This window comes from Camellia sinensis, chromosome 8, assembly GCF_055761805.1.
Source record: "Camellia sinensis isolate YWXY chromosome 8, ASM5576180v1, whole genome shotgun sequence".
Classification (NCBI taxonomy): Eukaryota; Viridiplantae; Streptophyta; class Magnoliopsida; order Ericales; family Theaceae; genus Camellia; species Camellia sinensis.
In genome coordinates this window covers 146,478,440-146,502,222 of record NC_138968.1, presented here as the reverse complement: position 1 = coordinate 146,502,222, position 23,783 = coordinate 146,478,440, and the positions used below count along the sequence as shown (strand labels likewise).

General features: G+C 32.4%; 1 long non-coding RNA gene across 1 annotated transcript; it reads right to left on the bottom strand.

The window, feature by feature from the left end:
- Positions 1 to 1,880: 1,880 nt before the first annotated feature.
- LOC145796701 (uncharacterized) lies at positions 1,881 to 3,719 on the bottom strand. The gene is made up of 2 exons (XR_014337193.1): positions 3,308 to 3,719; positions 1,881 to 2,067 (listed from the first exon to the last, which is right to left on the bottom strand). It is a non-coding gene; the product is annotated as an uncharacterized LOC145796701 (long non-coding RNA).
- Between the last annotated feature and the right edge of the window lie 20,064 nt (positions 3,720 to 23,783).

Below are 23,783 nucleotides of genomic sequence, written 5' to 3'. Positions count from 1 at the left end.
TCCGTAACAAGGCACATTTATTTTTAAAAAACTAAACGGTTAACTTCATCTTTATAAATTTTTTTTTTATACAAATAATTAGTATTTGATCATGGGGTTACAAATTTTTAATCAACTTGATTTTTTGTATAGATAATATACTAGACAAACTCTACAATATGAACGGTTCAGATTATCAAAAAATACTCAAAAAAGGCCTCTGCCGGAGCATCATAGGATGCTGCTGTGATTTGCGCACAGCAGCATCCCCGAGTCCAAACTCACATGCCTATCTTTGTATCACATAAATTTAAAAAAAAAAAAAAAAAAACTCACAAATTCCACAACTCTTATATATAAAAAATAAAAAATCGGATAATATCTTTAATTGGAGTTGTGGGTGTCAATCTAAAATATCAATCCAAAATTTTGGAATTTTTTCATTTGGAAAAAAAAAATTAAAAAATGCCATACTCAATTTTTAGTGGATCTTACTTCATTTTATACACATACACACAAAAGATGAAAAAGGTAAAAAATAATAAATAAACAACTAGATAAGTGTTAGCATTTATTAGATAAATGTTTGTTTTAAAAAAAAAATGATTTGTATTTTAAAAAAACGTGACATTAAAATTTTAAATTTAAATTTTCTATAATATCTTTAACTCATTATCCCTATCCAAAAGTTAGATTCGAATTTAAACACTAAACTTTCAAAATACATTATCTTTAAATTAAGTTTCCATATAAATTTGAACATCCACCAACAAAACTCAACATTTGAAACAAATCCCAACAACACCCATTTGTTTTTTTCGCCTCTTAAAGCAGTCATGATCATAAAATTTTCTTTAACGTATTAATATTTTACATCTCCTAACTCCAATGGTTTATTTAATTTTCCTCTCTAGGAAAGATTGTAATATACATAGAGCTTTACAAACAATCCCTCAAGGTGAATCATTTTTTTAATTGAAATCTATTTAAAACCATAAAATTTTATGTCATTTTTTTTTTCATTTTTATTCTATTGTATATTTTAATAATATATCTTTTTAAGCAATATGTTCAAATTCATATAAATTTTCATACTCTCTAGATAGTAAATCTACTTAGGTCTATAAACGTTTTCATGCAATTAATCCAGATTTATAGATCTTTGCATGCAATTTGTGATAGTACTTTAAAAGAATTTTTGTTGAATTATTCATGCATGTTACAATTATTAATCACTTCATTTTAGCTCACTACAATATATTATGCATTGAAACATGCATGGGGTACCCGTGCGTGTTAAACTGTTCGGACTCTTGATTTCTTTAATCTAGTCTCACGAGTACAATGTGAAACATAGATGAGACACTACTACCAATATAGATAAAGATCACACTTTATTGGTGTGATGTATGTTTTTTAATCACACCTTTTAAGTTTTATTAAAGTGTGGTCTTTAGGAGTGTGATTAAAAATGGTCATTTTTAATCACACTTTTTAAGTGTCATTAAAAAATGCTTTCATCACATCTTTTAAGTGTGATTAATAATATTTAGATCACACCTTTTAAGTGTGATTAAAAACATTTAGATCACACCTTTTAAGTGTGGTTAAAAACATTTAGATCACACCTTTTAAGTGTGATTAAAAACTTTAATTCACACCTTTTAAGTGTGATTAAAAACTTTAGATCACACCTTTTAAGTGTGGTTAAAAACATTTAGATCACACCTTTTAAGTGTGGTTAAAAACATTTAGATCACACCTTTTAAGTGTGATTAATAACTAATAAAACCTGTGATAAAAAAAATTTGACATATTTAAAGAATAATCAATATTATTTTTGCACGCGCATTTGAATAATGTAATACACACTATATACTATATTTTGAATCACAACCATATATTGAATGAAATAATATCATATATTTCATAAATGAAAGTTAAATGTTTAAAAGTATATACAAAGAAATTAATAAAAAAAAATTAACTGTGATTACATACATTAAAAAATAAAAAATAAAAAACTTGAAAAAAGTAAGTTCTTGAATTCTTTGACCATATTTTGCATCTCTCCAAGAAATTTCTGACCTGAAAAATAAAAAAACAAATTAATTTAAAAACCGCCAGAAGCATATGAATAAACTTACTAATTAATTTATAAACTTACATTTAGATCACACCAAAAATAATGTAATTTATCCAGTTGTTAAACTGCCCCAATCCTTTCCCCACCGCCACCAAAAATGACATAATTATTTTGATTCTCCACACAAGATATTGATACCCTTGTAGAAGCCAAAATAAATCATCAAGGCATGAATGATTTCAAACTTTCTTAAGCTAGAATAATTTAATAATAAAACAAAAAAGTGATCTAAAACTCAAGATATGCCCTTGTAGAAAATGACAATATTATTTGAGAAACAAGACATTTAATAAAAGATTAGATACTAAGCACGACACAACAAAGAGAGTAGAGATAATATGTATACATCCACTCACTTATAAATCAATGTATTGTGCTAGTCTAAAACAATACAGTCTACACCATTCAAGTTTTTTCGGTGTCACTTATAGATCCACTCACTTCTCTCAAATTATTTCCCAGCAAAATACACATTAAACTCCCCTTGCTATTTTTTTGCTTCTTCAGAATCTTTGCTAATTGAATCTAGGTGTGAAATGATATACATAAAACTATGACAAACTCTAGTTCTATCAAACCTTATGAACAAAGTTTCCTTCTATATGCCTAAAACACAAAATTATGAAACACCAAACATAAGCAAAATTAAAGCAATTATAGCAATTATAGTCCATTTCATTCCATATTACACCAAACGTAAGCAAAATTATGAAAATCAGATTCCAAAGTAGCAAAACCAAACAATACCAAACAATGTCATTGAAATCTCAAGTTCATTTTATTTGATACAAGACACCAAAAACACTAGTCGAAATTGTAAAATGAAGATCTCTCTTTTATGACCAAACTTGTGGAACAAAAGTGAAAAATAAACAAATAACATAACAGAGCAAAATTAAAACAATTATAGCAATTATAGTCCATTTCTAAACCTTTTTTTCTCCTATTTTGTCAATCTTTATTTTGGACCTTTTTAATAAAATATTGAATTCCTTTAAACAGATTCAGATTAATAAAATATAAAATACAGTCATAGATTCAATTAAACAGATTGAATGTAAACAGACACAGATTCAGTTTCAATGTAAACAGACACAGACTAACAGACACAAATTCATGAAATTAACTGGGCAGTGAATGTTCAGCTGAAGCACAATCATAAAAGAAAATTTATTTACTTACCAAGTTGCCCAACTCTGAGACTAGTTTCTTTACTGTAGGCTTGAATTGCTAAATGACTAATCTCTGGTCACAAAACCTTGTGTGGAAGAATGAAGATGAGTACAAAATCAGCATTTCTGTGTAATATTTTTTCAAAATTCAAACTATAGGAAATTCAAAACAAAAAAATAGAGAAATAAAAATATATAGCAAATTCAAGCAGAGGAAGATTGAAAATTGAGGAAGGTAGCTGGAGTTTGATATAAGCCTCTAATCTGGGCTGGTAATACTTATTTGAACATTGCGTGGCTTTTTCATGACCAATATGGCATGGAGGGCAACAAATCCACTAAGATTTGGCTTGTTCATTGTCTTTCCAAATATATAATGAACTTATTTTTTTTGGGAGCCATCAGTGATCAAGTCTTCTAAAAGTCAGTGGTCAAATTTCCCTAAATGTTTTAAATATGAAAGAACTCAACAAAATAGTTTTCTAACTATAGTTAACCATGTTGCAGGTTTTTCTTCAAGTTATGGAGTGCTTACTCAATCGTTTTAGTCAGTCAGCATTTATCAATTTTGTTCTGGATACTACTTTTCTCTGTTATTTTCATCACTATTGGCGAGAACTTTCTTAAACATTTAATAACAGACAGATTCATACAGATTATTCCAACTATTATTAAATTCATAATTCTGGAGTTAGGTGTAAATGGCAAGATTAATACATGAATAAATTTTTTGTCAAACTATACTATCAAAAGGACATTCATAAAGCTAGATCTAGAAGGAGGAGGGAATAAAATTTAGAGAAAGAATCTTTCCTTTTCTTACAAATTTTTACCAATACGAACCCCTCATGAAATAATGGGGGTTTTTATGTACCAGCTATACTCAGAAACTCAAAAACCAACCTTGACTAAATAGATATCTTGAAGAAAATAAGACACAGCAGTTATTTACCTCTGCAACAAACCAGAGAGGGACAATAGAAAATCCATAACCAGCAATCTCCTTGGTCGTAAGCTCTTTCTGTTGTTTTAACACGTCTGCATCATCTATGTGTTTAGGAACTAATGGCTTTCCCTCTTCTAGAGCAGAAAGGTCTGCTTCACTATCTTTTTTATTCAAATTCCCTTCAAGTTCAATTTCAAAGATGTTACGCCCCGCAATGCAGTTCAAAGGGGAGCTAAATCCAGCAGAAGACTCATTATTACAAGAGCGTTTTCTTATGATGCTACATATCGAATCCTTAATGAATGCTATTGGGAGATAAACTACCATTAGAGAAACTCCAAGATAGGTCACTGCAAATGGTTGCTTATAATCTGTAAAAATACCCTATTAAAAGGATATGTATATACAAGTTAATATCTGGCTAATGAATAGAAATTATGGATTGTGTGATTTTTAGATAATAAAAAAGCTATTATGCATAAGAGCAAAATTAATTACGAGGAACAAAATATAAAAACATTGATGGATCAAATATTTAAGGGCAAATTACACTCACCTCACCTCCCTTAAGTTAGGGAAAATACAATTAACCCTACACTTTTGACATAATTACATTAGCCTCCCTTAACAGTTAAGCCCTTTTTTATTAGTAATTCATTAGTCATATGAATAAAAAATGGAGAAAAAAAATAAAGCACACTTTTACAGTCAATTGAGGACACATGAAACACCACTTTAAATTAATGAGTTCTTGCATATTTATGCCACAAAACAACAGTTCATCAGGGAAAAAAAAAAGTGAAGGATTTTTCAGTACTTAAAGTGCATGCCTTGGGCATATATCAATAGGCTGATTAGAGAAGGGTTATTGAAGGGCCTTGGGAAAATAAAAAAATTCAAAACTCTGTTCAGGCCTCCAACTTCCAATGCATATTTCTTTCTTAGTTCCAACTTCCAATGATTTTCCATCTTATTTTCATGTTAGTTCCAGATAATTCAATTTTTGCCACATGGAATAAAATCTTTCCCTTCTTCATTTGACTGAAAAAAGACTTTCTTTTTTGCAACTAAAATAAGGAAATCTCATTACCTTACAACATGACGGAAGTTGACAGTGCAAGCAAACAACATTTTTAACAATTTAATTTCAGAACAAATCAGCATCCTCCACTAGTTAGATCCAAGCAAACATGTTTTTAAGGGTGAAACTTCTGTTAGCAAGAACCTCTGAGTTTACACTAATCCTCTGTTTGGTTGCCAAGAAACCTAAACGAAGGTAAATAATTTACAAGCAAATGATAGCCTGAGACCTAATTTTCAACTTTTTTCCAAAAACCAAGACAGTCCAAAGTATTTAAGTTTTCACTTCTATTTTGCTTTATTTTCCTCCAGTTTTTCTGGGGGTACACACGAAAATGAATAATTGCAATAAGCTTTTTAACAATCAAACTAGTGTTATTGAATCTTTTACTTTTTATTTGAATCCCAATTGACATTTCAGGCTTTTAATTCAAATCTCATTGGCAATTCCTCAAAAACAAACAAGAATTCATCAACTTAGGCAAATGTATAAACTTCACCATATAAATGAAGGTACATGAGCTATGCATACAAACATGCAGAACATACATTGCAAATACAGAATTTTAAAACCTTAAACTAGAAATGAAATTAGAGAAAGAAGTATGACCACCTGGGTGACTTCTGCAGAGGTGACCCAAATGATTACAACAGCAGCAATCAGGAACAAACGAGCCCTGTATCTCCAACCCATCACAAATCGAAGAACGACCCAGATATCAAAATTGCAAAATATACATGAAAATCAACAAATTTCGATGCGGGTTTCTCTCGGATTATCAGATCTTCGACGTAAGTCTTTGTTGTTTCACTTGTCACCAACACACCCAAAAAAAAAAAAAAAAAAAAGAAAGAAAAAGGTTAGCTACAAGTTTACGAATCGATTCGATTAATTTCTGAAAGAGAAATAAATAAACAAAAGAACCAAGTTTGTGTATCATGAGAGATAAATAAATAAAACCTATATTTCTGAAAGAGAAATAAATAAACAAAATTAGGAAACAATGCACCAAACTCTGTATATCATGAGAGAAGAAGGCTTACCAAAGAGAAGAACAAGCACCAAAAAAAAAAAAACACTCGCAAAGTAGCGAGAAAGACACCCAATGTCGCCCACGGCGAACGACCCAACGACGAAGGTATCGGCAAAGGTATCTGAGACGCCGCACCGCCACTGCTGCTGCAGCTGCTAGCCGTCGTCAATCGCTACTCACCGTCGTCGCTCGTTGGCCGCCGTCGTCCCCCCTTGCCACTGCTTGCAGTCGATAGAGAGAGAGATAGTATTTTGGGAATTTTTGAAATTGGGGATATTTTTGTTTAAGGGATTGGGGAACAAAAAGGGGGAAAGAAAGGGGGGAATTAAAAAAGCGGGAAAACGAAAAAGAAAAAGAAGAGGAGAGCTAGGCGTTTTATTTATTTTTTATTAAAATAATTTTTATTTTTATTTTTATTTTGTAGTTAATGAAACTTTTTTTGTTTTTATTTATTTTTAGTTACTAAGGTTGAAAATTTATTTGTTTCATTTTTATTTTAATGAAAAAAAAATTATTATTATTTTTTTATTTGGTAGAAGTAGGGGTAATTTTTGGGAGATTTTTGAAATTGGGAATTTTTTTTTAAGGGATTGGGGATTGATGATTTGAGATCATGAAAAACAAAAGGGGGAAAAGAAATGGGGGAATTAAAGAGCGGGAAAATAAATTTTTTTTGGTTAAAATAAATTTATTTTTTTGTAGTTAATGAATTTTTTTTATTTTCCGTTTTTTTTAATTACTAAGGTTGAAAATTTATTTGTTTCATTTTTATTTTAATGAAAAAAAATTATTATTTTTTTATTTTGAAGAAGCAAGGGTAATATTGTAATAAAAAATATTTTTCTGCGGCTCATTTTTTTTTTTTTTTTGGTTACTAAAAATCATAAACTAATTTTTTGTGGTAGAGAAAATTGAGCAATAGTGAAGGTGGTGGATAAGAGGTGATGGTCGTGGTGGTGGCGGCGGTGGCGGCAAAGGAGATTAGTGGTGAAGTTGTGGTAGTGGTAGGGGAGATGGAGTGGCGATGGTGGATGAGAGGTAATGGTAGTAGTAGTGGCGGTAGTGGTGGTGGTTATAGTTCCACCAATTGATTTTAAGTATGGTGTTTGTTTTGACTTTTCAAATCATAATTCTACATCCATTTTTCAAAACTCAATTCAAAATATAATCATTACTTTTTGAAACTCATAACTAAACACATAATTCAAAACTCTTTTCAAAACTTAATTCAAATCAATTTTTTAAATATTTAAATATTTAAAAAATATATTTAATTTTGTGAGAGACAAATAAAGAAGAGAGATAGAGAGAGAGACGGAGATAGAGTGATGAGCAAGATAGAGAGACAAAGTGGTTGCTAAAAGTGTATTTTCTTATAGTGGATCGATAAATCGAGAAGGAGCTCGATAAATAGAGAAAATAGGAGTAAGAGAGTGAGCAAGGTGAACATAGTGAGGGAGAAATAGACAAATAGACAAGTAGACACAGAAAGAGAGAGATAGAGAGAAGAGTGATGAGTGAGAAAGAGACAGGGAGAGAGAGAGATAGACAGAAAAAGAGATAGAGAGAGAAAGAGAGAGAGAGATAGAGGGAGAGAGAGAAACAAGAGATTAGCGAGAGATAAACAAAAAGAGAGAGAAATAGAGCGAAAAGAGATGAGCGAGAGAGAGATACAGAAAAAGAGAGAGACAGAGAGAGAAGAGAGAGATAGAAATAAAGATAAGAGAAAGAAAGAAAAGAAATGAGAGAGATAGAGAAAAGAGAGATGAGCAAGAGAGACAGAGAAAGAAAACAGATGAGAGAGATAGAGAGAAGAGAGATGAGTGAGAGAAAGAAAGAGAGAAAACAAATAAGAGAGATAGAGAGAAGAGAGATAAGCGAGAGACACAGAGAGAAAATGAGAGAAAGAAACAGGCAAACAGAGAAAGAAGAGTGATGAGTGAAAGAGATAAAGAGAAGAGAGAGAGATAGAGACAGAGAGACAGAAAGATGAAAAAATGCATGAAAAGAGAAATGTTATATCAAAGGAGTAAGACGACATTGTTTTTTTTAATTTTTTTTTTGCGACAGAAAAATACCGTTGAATTTATTCAAACCATTTTGTGAATGTATATATATGAAGTTGTCTCAAAACCACAATCACTATGTTAGGTTATAGTTTTCCAAAAACTCTTTTGAGAAAATTACACTTTCTTGTTTTCCGTGTTATATTGTTTTTACTGAATTTTTTTAATATTTTAAGTATTTTTTTTTTAATTTTTAGACATACCTAACATAAATACACCTAAAAATTAAAAAAAAATGTAAAAAAAATCTTTTAAGAATTCACTAAATGCCAAAAATACAAAAAAAAAATACAATAATTCAATACATTTTTTTTGTATTTTTAATTTTTAAAAATATTTTTTCATAAATTTTTTATTTTTTAGATACATCTAAGTAAGGTGCATCTAAAAAAAATATTTAAAATTTAAAAAATATTCACTAAAAAAAAACACGAAAGTCACTTTTTGCGACGGCACAAAATGCTGTCTCATTTTTTTAAGACGGCAAATTATGCCGTCACAAATGCTCTGCTTTTTTGAGACGGCAAATGGTGCCGTCGCAAATACTCTGTTTTTTTGAGACGGCATTTTGTGCCGTCGCAAAAAGTTCCGTCTCATATACCCGCTTTTTTTGTAGTGCAATGGGGCAATTGGTAATGCTACTTTTATAGCGATCCCGGTATTCCCTGTTGTTATTGAACTGTAATCCGGACTTGGTTCCGTAGGTTTGTTGTTGTCTTATCCTCTTTTCTATCCCTTACTCTTTGTCTTAGAGTTTTGGGTTGTGTTGGACTTGTTGGGAATAAGTTGGTTATGTTTTAGAACTTAGAATCTTTTCCCAGTTTTTGGCCTCTCCGCTCGAGCGGGGGTTTCGGCGCTCGAGCGGGAGAATCACCTTCCCAGTATTTCCTCTGTAGTGTTGGACGCTCGAGCTTGAGACTTGACGCTCGAGCGGGAGTTTGTGTGTGACGCTCGAGCGGGGAGTTGGACGCTCGAGCGGGGACCTGTTCTGCAAAAGTTCTGGGAGCGTGCATCCGCCGCTCGAGCGGGGAATTGGACGCTCGAGCGGGGATCTGTGAGTGACGCTCGAGCGGGGAGTTCGACGCTCGAGCGGGTCGATCTGTATAACACACCGAGATTCAACTTTTTGAATCACTTTTTGATTTCCTTTCTCTCTCTTACTTTTCCGAAAAGCCATTGGAGAGCACCTCACTCTAAAACCTAACTTCTCTCTTAGGATTGATCTAGCTAGAGTGTTTTCCTCACCTTGGGCCTTTGTAAGAAGTGTGTTGATCGTCGAGGGCTTCGTTGTGATCCAAGAAATTTGGGATTTGGAGCACTTTGATTTCGGGTCATCTTCTCTATTTGAGTTCTTCATTTGAGGTAGGGATTCTCCTTGTTCTTTTTCAATACTCCGTCTACAGATAGACATGTGGTAATTTTTGTATTGCATGAAAATTGTATCACGTTGGATTTGTTTGAAAATCATGAAATAAACCTAGGGTTGGTTGTGTAGAGAATGGGTTGGCTTCATTGATTGTTGTCTTGGCTAAAATAAATATAAATTAGCATGTTGTAGTTAAATGAGGAAAAGCCCTAAATTATATTTTGGTTGAGTAAATTATAATGGGGGTTTGTTGACCTTTGTGTGTAAATCTCTTTCGTCAAAATGAGTGTGGTAAGGGTGTTAATGCTTAAGGGATTAACCATGGCTTGGGAGTTGATTCTATGGAATCGTTTTTGTGAAAATGAGGGAAGTGTTTTCGAAATAAGTTTGAGAATTGGATTGTTGTATCTTGAGTGTTGAACACACATGTAGAAGTTGTTTCTTTAACTACCATGTTAATATTGTTGTTGGGTTTATGATTCATGAAATTTGAATCTTTTAATAGATGTACTAACTATATGCATCTAGAGGTTTTGTCCTTGGTCATCGGTGGAGGATGACACGATTGTGTAGAATTGTCGGGTTTGCATTATACCATTGTTAATGGAACATCGTATGTGATGAATTATTGAGATACATTATATATGTATGCTTGCTTGGGAAGAGGTAGATATGTGTTCATATACTTTAACACATTGCTGGTGTCTTGATAGTTTATGTATATGCATTATACATGTTGGTTATGCCTTGATGTGCTGTGATTGTTGGTGTCGTGCCCCGCGCTTAGAATCAAAGGTATCATACCCTTCCAGCTAGCGCCTGGAGAACTGACTGCGCTAATAATCGAAGGTACCATACCCCTCCAGCTAGCGCCTGGTAAACTGGCTTGTTGTTAATGTTGTTGAGTGGGGTGTATTGTTGGCTTACTATGCACATAGCTAGTAGAGTGAAACGGGATTGTTGTTTCGTTGTAACTGAAAATATCATGGATTTTGATTGGTTACAGTTAGGAGGACCGAGTTACTCCATTGGTTGATTGTATACATGTTGGTGGGTTGTAAATTTATATTTTTACAAAGATATGCATGTATAGTTTTGATAGTAATGGAAACGAACCAAAATGTCATTTTTGTCTTTTGGAAAGTGTGGAAGAGAACAAATGTTTTATAGATAATGTTATCCCAGATAGGCAACCCAAGAGGGGGGTGAATTGGGTTATTAAAAATTTTACAATATTAAAAATAACACAATATTCAGAATTTTAATAAATAAAAAAAACAGAATAATAATTATCAATATAAAAGTAGAAGAGATAGAGAGAGAAAATCAAACACTGCGATTTATAGTGGTTCGGCACGCCAGGCCTACGTCCACTCCCCAAGGAACCTCCTTGAGAATTTCTTTACTATCAATTGAATAAATACACCACCAAGCTTGTGGATTTGGCACAGGACTTACTCTTATCTATTGAGCCTCACTCAACAATAAATGCCTTACCCTTACAAAATCTCTCACAAAAATAAGGAATAAGAATAAGTGGTAATTGAACCCACTTTTACAATAATTCTCTCACAAAGAGTAGATATGAAAGTGTAAGAACAAAAACTAGACTTAGATCTGAAAGTGAAAGAGCAGAATACTCAGAATTTTGGAGCTCACAGAAATATTTTCTCTTCAAGTTCTTGATTTTTTCTCCACATCCAACACCTCTATTTATACACAAAAATATACCCGTTGAACACTCCTTGCTGACGTCATGGCTTGCATAAGCACGCTCCTGACGTCATGGCTTACATAAGCACGCTCCTGATGTCATCGCTTACATAAGCAGGCTCTTGATGTCATTGCTTACATAAGCACACTCCTTAAATTTAAATAGTCAGCAAATGATAAGAATTAAAAAGATAAAAATAAGATTGATTTTTTCTTCTTGTTTTTTTCAAACATGGAGCCACCGTTTTTGTAGACAATTTAATACAAAGTTCACAACTTTCAAACAAACAAATAATTTTCTCCATCTAGTTTATAATATATATATATATATATACATATATACATAACTCCATCTTGTTCTTCTTGTTTAATTATAATATGATATAATTAATGTAGTGTAAAAAATTTAATAGCGCACGTGATGTATTCTGCATATAATGTTATATAAGTTCTGATCAAAATTTTGTATACAGAAAAATCTCTATAAATAATATTTATGATGGATCTGAAAATATATGTCATCTTTAAAATATTGTATATGTTGTAAAGATTTTAAACTAAATGTATTTTACCACTCTATATTAATTTTGTCAAAATAAGACAACCCATAAATATCAAATTTGTCAAAATAATACAACCAATCAATCATTTTTGTCAAAATAATATAATTAATCAATTTGTCAAAAGATGAATAGTAATTAACCCTATTTTTCAAAAAGTGAATAGTAAAGTTTTTGAAAATATTTAAAATAATCATTTTTGTCAAAATAATATAATTAATCGATTTGTCAAAAGATGAATAGTAATTAACCCTATTTTTCAAAAAGTGAATAGTAAAGTTTTTGAAAATATTTAAAATAATATTTAACATATATATTTTAAAAAGATAATATTATTTTATTTAAATAATATTTAACAAATATATATATTTTAAAAAGATAATAATTTGTGTCAAATAATATGTATATTAACTAATATATTTTAGACATCATCAAAATTAAATAATATGATTAACAATCTCCCCCTTTTTGATGATGGCAATATTTGTATGGATTTGACACAAAATAAATTTGACAAAATATTTGACAACCCTGCGACATATAATTTTCAAAATCATATTTTTTCTCCCCTTTTGACATCATCAAAATAAAGATGAAGATAAGAAACAAACACAGTGGATACAATAATCTGGGTGGCCAAAAATAAAATAAGGGGCCGGCTGTCTTGTCGGAATCATTGTGGGGATTTTGGAGCATCTCGAGCGCAGGAAGTATGGACAAACAAAAGATTTGAGCAGAGATAGCAGATATGCATCGAGGAATGGAGCAATGGAGTGTATAAAAAGTGACACAGATCAGAGGCAAAGATACAAAATCATCAAGTGTTTTGAGAGAAAAATTTGTTTTAGCTTCTTTTGTAATCATGTCATTCCTTACCTTGGCTATCAATGAGTCGGACCTGCATGAGGTGCCTGTAATGCAGGCAAATGAGAGAGTACCAGTGACGCAGGCACATGCTATGCCTGTAAATGAGGGTTCTAGTGGTATTGGCAATCGAAATGATTTCGATGCTATTAATCACACTATGGCTCTTAGTATACAAGCCATGACTGCAGTTTCCAATATGGCGCGACGATTACAAGTAAGAGTACAAGAAAATCAGCAATGGAGAGATGAGGTGTGCTTGTTAAAACAACAAGTAGTGAATATGTGTAAGGAGAAGAAAGAGCTAAAAAGAAAAAAATGCACAGTTGGAGAATGCAGTGCAGTATTATGCAACGGTGATAATGCCAAGACTCACAGAAATCGAAAATAGAGAGAGGCATGTAACAGAGGCTCATGAAAAATTGTTGAGAGAAGTGAAAAAGAAAAAATCTGTGAAACCTTCTGAAAATTTACCTGTAATCGAGTAATATTTTCTTTTTCTGAAATAAAATTGTGAGCATTTCTTCCTTTATTTATTTATTTATTTATTTATTTATTATTATTATTATTATTATTATATTTTTTTTTTTTAAATTTTGACTTTGCACAAAAAAATTGTTTGTTGGTGCAGATAAGGAGTATGGCAGATAAGAAAAAAAATGTATATATATACTCCCCCTAAAATTATGCACAGAATATACACATGCCTTTTTTATATATATATATATATATATATTTATAATGATTGTTAATCTCAAAATATGAGTCTCCCCCTGAGTTAATGCACTAGAAATTTCATAAAATTGAAGAAATAAATTACCAATCTATGACACCAAAGGCCCTTAAGATCTGGCCATAAACAACTACACCAAGTGCACTAGCAAAAAAGGAGAAAATAAAAATAAAAACAAATACTTCAATCAAGGTAGAAGTAACCAATATTAAATCCAAGAAAATTTGGAGCACATATAACAAGTAAAAAAATACAACACAGTGCAACAAAAATTTTAACATGTTGATCGGTGATAACCTTGATGAACGGAAGAAATTGAGACGATTGGGTAGATCGGTGACGAATTTTTGTAGATCGGCAATGGATCTTGATGGATCAGTCACGGATCTTGATGGATCGGTGATGGAACTTGATGAATCGGTGAAGATGGTGATGCAGATTTCGGGTGGAGAAGTGATGGAGTTTGGAAGATTAGTGAGGGATTTGGATGGATGGTGATAGTGATGAAAGTGATCGATGATTTTGTGGATGGTGGAGTTGGTTGTAGGCTATGGTGAGGGTGGAGATGGAGTCGGCTAAGGGTAGAGAAAGAAGGGGAGAGCGAGACAGCAAGAGAAGGAGAAAAAGAGAGAGTAAGGGAGAGAGTGGGTGAGAGATAGAGACGGAACGGAAGAGAGAGAGAGAAAAATTATATATATAAATATATGTATATTATTATTATGGTTATTATTTTTTATAATAATAATTATTATTACAATATTTATTTTATTTAATTATTAAAAAATTATTTTTAATATAAACATTATATTGGAGTATTCATCATACCAAGTTCTGTTCTAATATAACAAAATTGTTCTTCATTTAGAGGCTTGGTAAATATGTCAGCTAATTGACAATTTGTAGGCACAAATTCGAGTTCAATGTCACCTTTGAGTACATGATCTCTCAGAAAATGATGCCTTATTTCAATGTGTTTAGTGCGTGAGTGCTGAATAGGATTTTTTGAAAGGTTAATGGCACTTGTGTTGTCACATTTTATAGGAATATGATCATAGTGAAGTCCAAAATCTTGAAGTTGTTGTTTCATCCAAAGCAATTGTGCACAACACCCAGCGGCGGCAATGTATTCTGCTTCAGCAGTTGACAAAGCCACTGAGTTTTGTTTTTTGCAAAACCAAGAGGTGAGTGAGTGTCCAAGAAAATGACAAGTGCCACTAGTGCTTTTTCGGTCAAGTTTACATCCCGCAAAGTCGGCATCTGAGTAACCAAAAAGTTCAAAGGTGGTTCCCTTAGGATACCATAATCCCAAATTTTGAGTGCCGACAAGATATCTGAAAATGCGTTTGACTGCGATGATGTGTGACTCTTTCGGTGCGGATTGAAAACGTGCACACATACAAACACTAAACATTATGTCGGGCCTACTTGCAGTAAGATAAAGTAAAGAACCAATCATACCTCGATATTTCTTCTCATCTACGGGTTTACCTTGCTCATCTTTGTCGATTTTTATCGATGTGCTCATTGGAGTTGCTGCAGGCTTTGATGATTCCATTTCAAACCTTTTGAGTAGATCTTTGATATATTTCGTTTGATTTAAATGGATTCCATCATTAGTTTGTTTAATTTGTAGACCAAGGAAGTAATTTAATTCCCCCATCATACTCATTTCAAACTCACCCTGCATGTCTTTAGCAAACTCTTTGCACAAATTTTCATTAGTAGCACCAAAAATGATATCATCAACATAAATTTGAACGATTAGCATATCTTCCTTTTTGATTTTTATAAAAAGTGTTGTATCAATTTTTCCTCTACAAAAACCTTTGTCAAGTAGAAAATTACTCAATCTTTCATACCATGCTCTAGGAGCTTGTTTCAAGCCATATAAGGCTTTTGAAAGTTTGAAAACATGATCCGGGTATTTATGATTTTCAAAACCGGGAGGTTGTTCAACATAGACTTCCTCCGAAATGTACCTATTTAAAAAAGCACTTTTAACATCCATTTGATATAATTTAAAATCTTTAAAACACGCAAAAGCAAGTAACATTCTAATAGCTTCAAGTCTAGCAACTGGTGCAAAAGTTTCATCAAAATCAATTCCCTCTTCTTGATTATAGCCTTGAGCTACTAATCTAGCTTTATTTCTAGTAACAACTCCAGATTCGTCCATTTTATTTCGAAAAACCCATTTTGTACCAATAACGGGATGATCCTTAGGTCGAGGGGTCAAAAACCAAACTTCATTTCTTTCAAATTGATTTAATTCTTCTTGCATTGATAAAATCCAGTTTTCATCATTTTCAGCTTCTAAAAATGATTTTGGTTCAATTTGTGAAACAAATGCCAAGTTACCACAAATATTTCTAACAGAGGAACGAGTTTTTATACCTTCCGCCGCATCACCTATGATGAGGTCTTTGGGGTGACCATGAGCATACTTCCATTCTTTTGGTAGATTTGAGTCATTTTCTGGAAGAGCATATATTTCTTGAAGATTCTCCATTGTCATTTCTTCGTCATGTTTGCGTAATGGATTTTCTTCATTTTCCTTTTTATAAATACTCTCCATGCTTGGTTGATTTTCTACAATATCATTACTTAAAAGATTCTTGGAAATAATATCGTTAGATTCATCAAAAACAACATGCACAGATTCTTCAACAAGTAGAGTTCTTTTATTAAATACTCTATAAGCTTTACTAGACATAGAATAACCAAGAAATATAGCTTCATCCGATTTAGCATCAAATTTTCCTAAATTATCTTTATTGTTATTTAATACAAAGCATTTACAACCAAAAGCACGCAAGTGACTAATATTAAGTTTTCTACCTTTCCAAAGTTCGTAAGGAGTTTTCTTAAGAATAGGTCTAATCATGGCACGGTTTATAACATAGCATGCAGTGTTTACAGCTTCCGACCCAAAAATATTTAGGCAAATTATTTTCACAAAGCATAGTACGAGCCATTTCTTCAAGAGTTCTATTTTTTCTTTCAACCACACCGTTTTGTTGAGGAGTCCTAGGGGCTGAGAAATTATGATCTATTCCTAAGTCATCACAAAACTTAATAAAATCATCATTTTCAAATTCTCTACCATGGTCACTTCTAATACTACAAATATTAAGATTTTTCTCATTTTGAATTCTTTTACAAAGTTTTGAGAAATTATAAAAAGCTTCATTTTTGTGTGTTAAAAATAATACCCATGTATATCTAGTGTAATCATCAACACAAACAAGGGCATAAGATTTTCCTCCTAAACTTAATGTTCTAGATGGTCCGAATAGATCAATATGCAAGAGTTGAAGCGGTCTAGTAGTTGAAACGATATTTTTGGATTTAAAAGAAATTCTAGTTTGTTTTCCAAATTGACATGCATCACAAAGTTTATCTTTTTCAAAAACAATTTTTGGTAAACCTATGACTAACTCATTTTTTGAAAGCTTGGAAATTAAATCAAAATGAGCATGTCCTAATCTTCTATGCCAAAGCCAACCATTATCATTTATAGCAGATAAACATTTAATGTTAAAATGAGAAGATAAATCATGTAAATCAAACACATATACATTCTCATGTCTATAACCTACAAATAAAGTTTTGTTTTCTAAGGTATTTTCAATAGTGCAATGAGTTTTCTCAAAAATAACTCTATAACCTTTATCACATAATTGACTAATACTAAGCAAGTTATGTTTTAAACCTTCAACATGTAACGCCCTCAAAATAATAACAATAAACCCATCAGATAAGACATAAGTATTACATGTTAACCTCATAACAAAATGCCCTACGGGCTTACAGCTTTCCAAGTTAACACTTGGTTACAACAAAGAGTTCTAACTCGTTTACACATTAAGCCCTTGGCTTGAAATTACATGTAATACATCAAAAGTAAAACGACAAAACTATGCCCGCCACTAGCCTCCCAGCTATGTCCTTGGAGGTGGCATGCTTCCTGTACCTGAAAATGATATTCCCATATAGGGTGAGCCACAGCCCAGTAGAAATACACTAAACCAACCATGGACAATGACTAAAACATTAGCAATTGATAGTTGGTCGACACTGATACAATCACATAAATTACATATTTATGTCAACGACTTACAAGTCCCAATTACTTTTCATTTTCCCTTTTTCAACAGATAAGCTTGCTAGCTCTACCATCATTTCCACAGATATGTATAAAAACTATATCTCACATTCAGATAAGCATAAAAGCTATATCCACATTCTCAACAGATATGTATATCAACAATATCCACAGATAAGCATACAAGCTGTATCCACACTCTACAACAGATATGTATATCAACAATATCCACAGATAAGCATACAAGATGTATCCACACTTCACAAAGATAAGCATATGAGCTCTATCTTCACTTCTCTAGACAAGCATATGAGCTCTGTCTACGGAGTTCATCCCCTATCTCCTCCCAATACCTATCCGGTTTAGAGGTACATCCCCTATCTTCCCCTAAACCGCGGAGTACATCCCCTATCTCCTCCTCTACACATAACGTATATAAACACATTGGTTCTATATACAATCACACAATACACACAATTAATGTATTCTATCAACCGTCAAGTTCCATGACACATTCCATTGATTAGTTTCCGTTTACCTAATCATCATGCATTGTCTACAACAATCTCGACTATCCTCCACCGATAGCCCAAAGCAGTTATTTCTAAAACAGAAAATAAATGCACAAATGGATATTCAATCAACATTTCATTTCCTCATTCTTTACCAATTAATTATCCCAATTAATTAAACAATGTAATTAGGCCATTTTCCATAATTACCATTTCAACCCTTAGGTCCCATTTTCATCAATGATTCAACAATCATTCTATTTTTCTATGCCAAACATGCATCTAGGTTTATTATAAATAAAACCCCAACTTTTGTAAAATTACACAAAAGCCCCAAACTTTCACAAATTTACCAAACCAAGCCCAACATCTCAAAATACCAAAATTTAAAGACAAAACCCATAGAGAGGAGTAGGATATCCCTACCTCAAACTCGGAGTCCCAAAGGAGAAGACGACAAAACCCAACGTGCTCCAAAACCCGAGATTTTCAGATTAAAATGAAGCCCTCGACGATCAACAACCTTTTTGTAAAGGCCAAAGGTGAGTAAATCACTCCTACTAGATCAAAACCTAGAGAGAAGGTAGAGTCTAGAGTGAGAGGCTCAACAATGGTGATTTTGGAAAAGTAAGAGAGAGAAGAGAAAGTGAAAAAGTGATTTGAAAAGTCACAATTTCGGGATTTAAACCCAGTCTTCCGCTCGAGCGTAAAACATCCCGCTCGAGCGGCCACTCACAGACTTCCGCTCGAGCGGCCAACCTCCCGCTCGAGCGCAGAATGCTCTCGCCCAGCACTTTTGCAGAACCAGGACTCTGCTCGAGCTCCCAACCCTACGCTCGAGCGTACAACACTGCACAACAAGATACTGGATGGACGTAATCTACGCTCGAGCGCCAACACCTCCGCTCGAGCATACAGGCCAAAAATCTGGGCAACTAGTTTTGGTTTCTAAACTCAACCAACCTGTAACAAACCCGCTCAACACATCCCATAACTGAAACACAACGTAAGAAAGGATGTAAACAAGATAATAAACAACTACCAACATCCACGGACACATGTCCGGATCACTATACAACAAGGGTAAATCCGGGATCGCTATACAACAAATAAAACATTTTCAATAATAGGAGAGGGATTTTTACCAATACTTCCTACACCAATGATTTTACCCTTGCTATTGTCGCCAAAAGTCACATATCCGCCATCCTTTGGTTGGAGTGTGGCGAACATAGCTTTATTTCCAGTCATGTGCCTCGAACATGCACTGTCGAGATACCATCTATCGTTACTGGATTTTGTCTTGAAACATACCTACAAAAATTTGATTTCTCTATTGGTACCCATTTTTTCTTGGGTCCATAAAAGTTAGAATTCGATACCCTTGAGATATCCTTAGGAACCCATATCTTTTTTATTTTAGCAAAAGGATTTCTTTTAATAGGACATGAAGGTGAAATATGACCTTTTGTTCCACAAAAATGACATGTGAGATGAGAGTGATTAGAAGATGCATATACAAAACCATTTTTGGCAGTTTTTACTTTTGAAAAAGGTTTATATCCAATTCCGGCTCAACCAAAAGTACGGTTTTGATTTTTAAGAATTTTATCTAAAGTCTCTCTACCTTGAGTGAACTTTGAAAGAGTAGTTTTCAAGTCTTCAATATTTTCTTTTAAAATAATTTGCTCATTTTTTAAAGACTCGTTTTCTTTTTGCAATACAACTAAATGTTTTTCAGAAATTGAAGACTCTTTTTGAGTTAAAATCTCATTTTCCTTTTTCATTTTCATGGCTTCATTTTCTAAAACATTTATCTTGGAAGTCAATGATTCATTTTCTTTTGATAAACTTGAAATTACTTTCTTTTGACAATTATTTTTCAAACTAAGTTTCTTAAATTCTGCATGTAATTCATCAAAAGCTAATTGTAATTCATCAAATGTAAAGGATTCGTCATTTACCTCATTTTCATTTCCAAGTGCCATTAAACATAGGTTAGCAACCTCGTTTTTGCAAACTTCGGTTTCTGTGTCGCTTTCATCACTATCTTCTCCCCATGCTGCAATCATAGCTTTCTTTTTGTCCTTCTTGAATTTTTTCTTAAGTTCTGGACATTCTGATTTGTAGTGTCCAGGTTTGTTGCATTCATAGCAGGTTACTTCAGATTTTTTGTGATTTTCTCCTCTTTGAAAATCCCTGTTGTTGAAGTCTTTTCTGAAAAAATTTCGTACACCTTGTTTCTTTCTCACAAACCTTTGGAACTTTCTAGTGATGAATGCCATTTCCTCATCCTCATCTGAATCATCTTCCTTATCCTCTTGATGTTTCGAGGTGGATTTGAAAGCTATTCCTTTCTTCTTGTTGTTGTCCTCCTCTTCCTTTCCTTCTTGCATTATGAGCTCATGAGTTAAGAGAGATCCCATTAACTCATCTAGACTTAGCTTTGATAAATCCTTGGCTTCGGTAATGGCAATGACTTTTGTCTCCCAACTTTTTGGCAATGACCTAAGCACTTTTCTTACAATTTCAGCATTAGTATATATTTTTCCAAGAGAAGTTAAACCATTAATAATATCAGTAAAACGAGTAAACATTTGAGGAATAGTTTCATCAGGCTTCATTTTAAAAAGTTCATAATTATGGACTAGCAAACTGACTCTAGATTCTTTAACTTGTTCAGTTCCCTCATGAGTCACTATAAGCTTGTCCCAAATTTCTTTAGCGGTTTTACATGTGGAAATTCTATTGAACTCGTTGGCATCTAAAGCACAGTACAACATGTTTGTAGCTTTGACATTAATTTGGGCCATTCTAGTATCTGATTCATCCCACTCATCTTCAGGTTTTGGTACCCTAAGTCCATCTATAGTTTTGGTAGGAATTTTTGGACCATTACAAATAATTTTCCAACATTCATAATCATTAGATTGAATATGTATGGTCATCCTAGTTTTCCAATAACTAAAATTTGTGCCGCTAAATAGAGGTGGCCTATTAGATGCTTGTCCCTCTGGTAAGGAATAACTAGGGGTTGCCATGATCTACTCTGAGACGGTTAAGTCACAAAAACTAGAGTCTAGGCTCTGATACCAATTGTTATCCCAGATAGGCAACCCAAGAGGGGGGGTGAATTGGGTTATTAAAAATTTTACAATATTAAAAATAACACAATATTCAGAATTTTAATAAATAAAAAAAATAGAATAATAATTATCAATATAAAAGTAGAAGAGATAGAGAGAGAAAATCAAACACTGCGATTTATAGTGGTTCGGCACGCCAGGCCTGCGTCCACTCCCCAAGGAACCTCCTTGAGAATTTCTTTACTATCAATTGAATAAATACACCACCAAGCTTGTGGATTTGGCACAGGACTTACTCTTATCTATTGAGCCTCACTCAACAATAAATGCCTTACCCTTACAAAATCTCTTACAAAAATAAGGAATAAGAATAAGTGGTAATTGAACCCACTTTTACAATAATTCTCTCACAAAGAGTAGATATGAAAGTGTAAGAACAAAAACTAGACTTAGATCTGAAAGTGAAAGAGCAGAATACTCAGAATTTTGGAGCTCACAGAAATATTTTCTCTTCAAGTTCTTGATTTTTTCTCCACATCCAACACCTCTATTTATACACAAAAATATACCCGTTGGACACTCCTTGCTGACGTCATGGCTTGCATAAGCACGCTCCTGACGTCATGGCTTACATAAGCACGCTCCTGATGTCATCGCTTACATAAGCAGGCTCTTGATGTCATTGCTTACATAAGCACACTCCTTAAATTTAAATAGTCAGCAAATGATAAGAATTAAAAAGATAAAAATAAGATTGATTTTTTCTTCTTGTTTTTTTCAAACATGGAGCCACCGTTTTTGTAGACAATTTAATACAAAGTTCACAACTTTCAAACAAACAAATAATTTTCTCCATCTAGTTTATAATATATATATATATACATATATACATAACTCCATCTTGTTCTTCTTGTTTAATTATAATATGATATAATTAATGTAGTGTAAAAAATTTAATAGCGCACGTGATGTATTCTGCATATAATGTTATATAAGTTCTGATCAAAATTTTGTATACAGAAAAATCTCTATAAATAATATTTATGATGGATCTGAAAATATATGTCATCTTTAAAATATTGTATATGTTGTAAAGATTTTAAACTAAATGTATTTTACCACTCCATATTAATTTTGTCAAAATAAGACAATCCATAAATATCAAATTTGTCAAAATAATACAACCAATCAATCATTTTTGTCAAAATAATATAATTAATCAATTTGTCAAAAGATGAATAGTAATTAACCCTATTTTTCAAAAAGTGAATAGTAAAGTTTTTGAAAATATTTAAAATAATATTTAACATATATATTTTAAAAAGATAATATTATTTTATTTAAATAATATTTAACAAATATATATATTTTAAAAAGATAATAATTTGTGTCAAATAATATGTATATTAACTAATATATTTTAGACATCATCAAAATTAAATAATATGATTAACAGATAAACATGTTTGAAAAGGTACATATGAGTATGTGTAGGAAATGGAAGAGGGTATCGGGCTTGGTGAGATTACTTCCTAAGTATTTGTTAATGTTATGAAAGATTGAGAATGGGGGTTAATGAAAGGAAAAAGGAAAGATAAACCACTTGTAGTGTTGAACGAAACGATTGTTTTCGAGAAAAGTTCATACATATATAATTTTGTATAAACTGTCACATTACTACTCTAGTATGAGAATGAGTGTTCATGATCATAGCTATCTGTAAGTTGTTATTGTTGAGGATCATGTTGAGTTCCCTACTGGACTATATGTTCATCCCACGTTGTTGAATCTTTTTCAGGTGTTAAGCAGGTTGGGTTGCAAGATTTGGTTCTACTTATTTACTGGCCATGGGGCCTCAGTTATGTTGGCGGAATGCCATTGTTGTAAAAGGGTTACACCCTTCTTCTTGTACCTTAAGTGATGTAAGCCCAAGGGCAATTTATTATGTATGTTCATGTAATATATACTATGCATACGAATGAGAGTGCTGTTAATCACTTCTACGGATTGAATGTATGAGTTTATTTTTCGTATGTTATCCTTGAAATTGAATTAAGTTAATGAATTTGGTAATGACTTTGAGTAATAAAAAGTGGGGCGTGACAACTTTAAACCTTAGAGAGGGGATTGTAATTTCTAAAATGTGAGGGGTGTCAATGTAATTTATCCAATGAGGCAAAATTGGTATTTAAAAAAATTAAACTGTGAGGGGTTGTCTCAGTTTGTTAATTTGAGGAAAAAACGTAAATTCAAAAAATAAGTTTATGTTGGTTTTTAAATACAAATTTAAAAATTTTACTAACAATTTTTTTTTTCAATTAATTTTTTTTTCAATTAATTTTTTTCCCAACTAATACTAACCGAGGGGGCAATTGGTAATGCTACTTTAAACCTTAGGGAGGGGATTGTAATTTCTAAAAT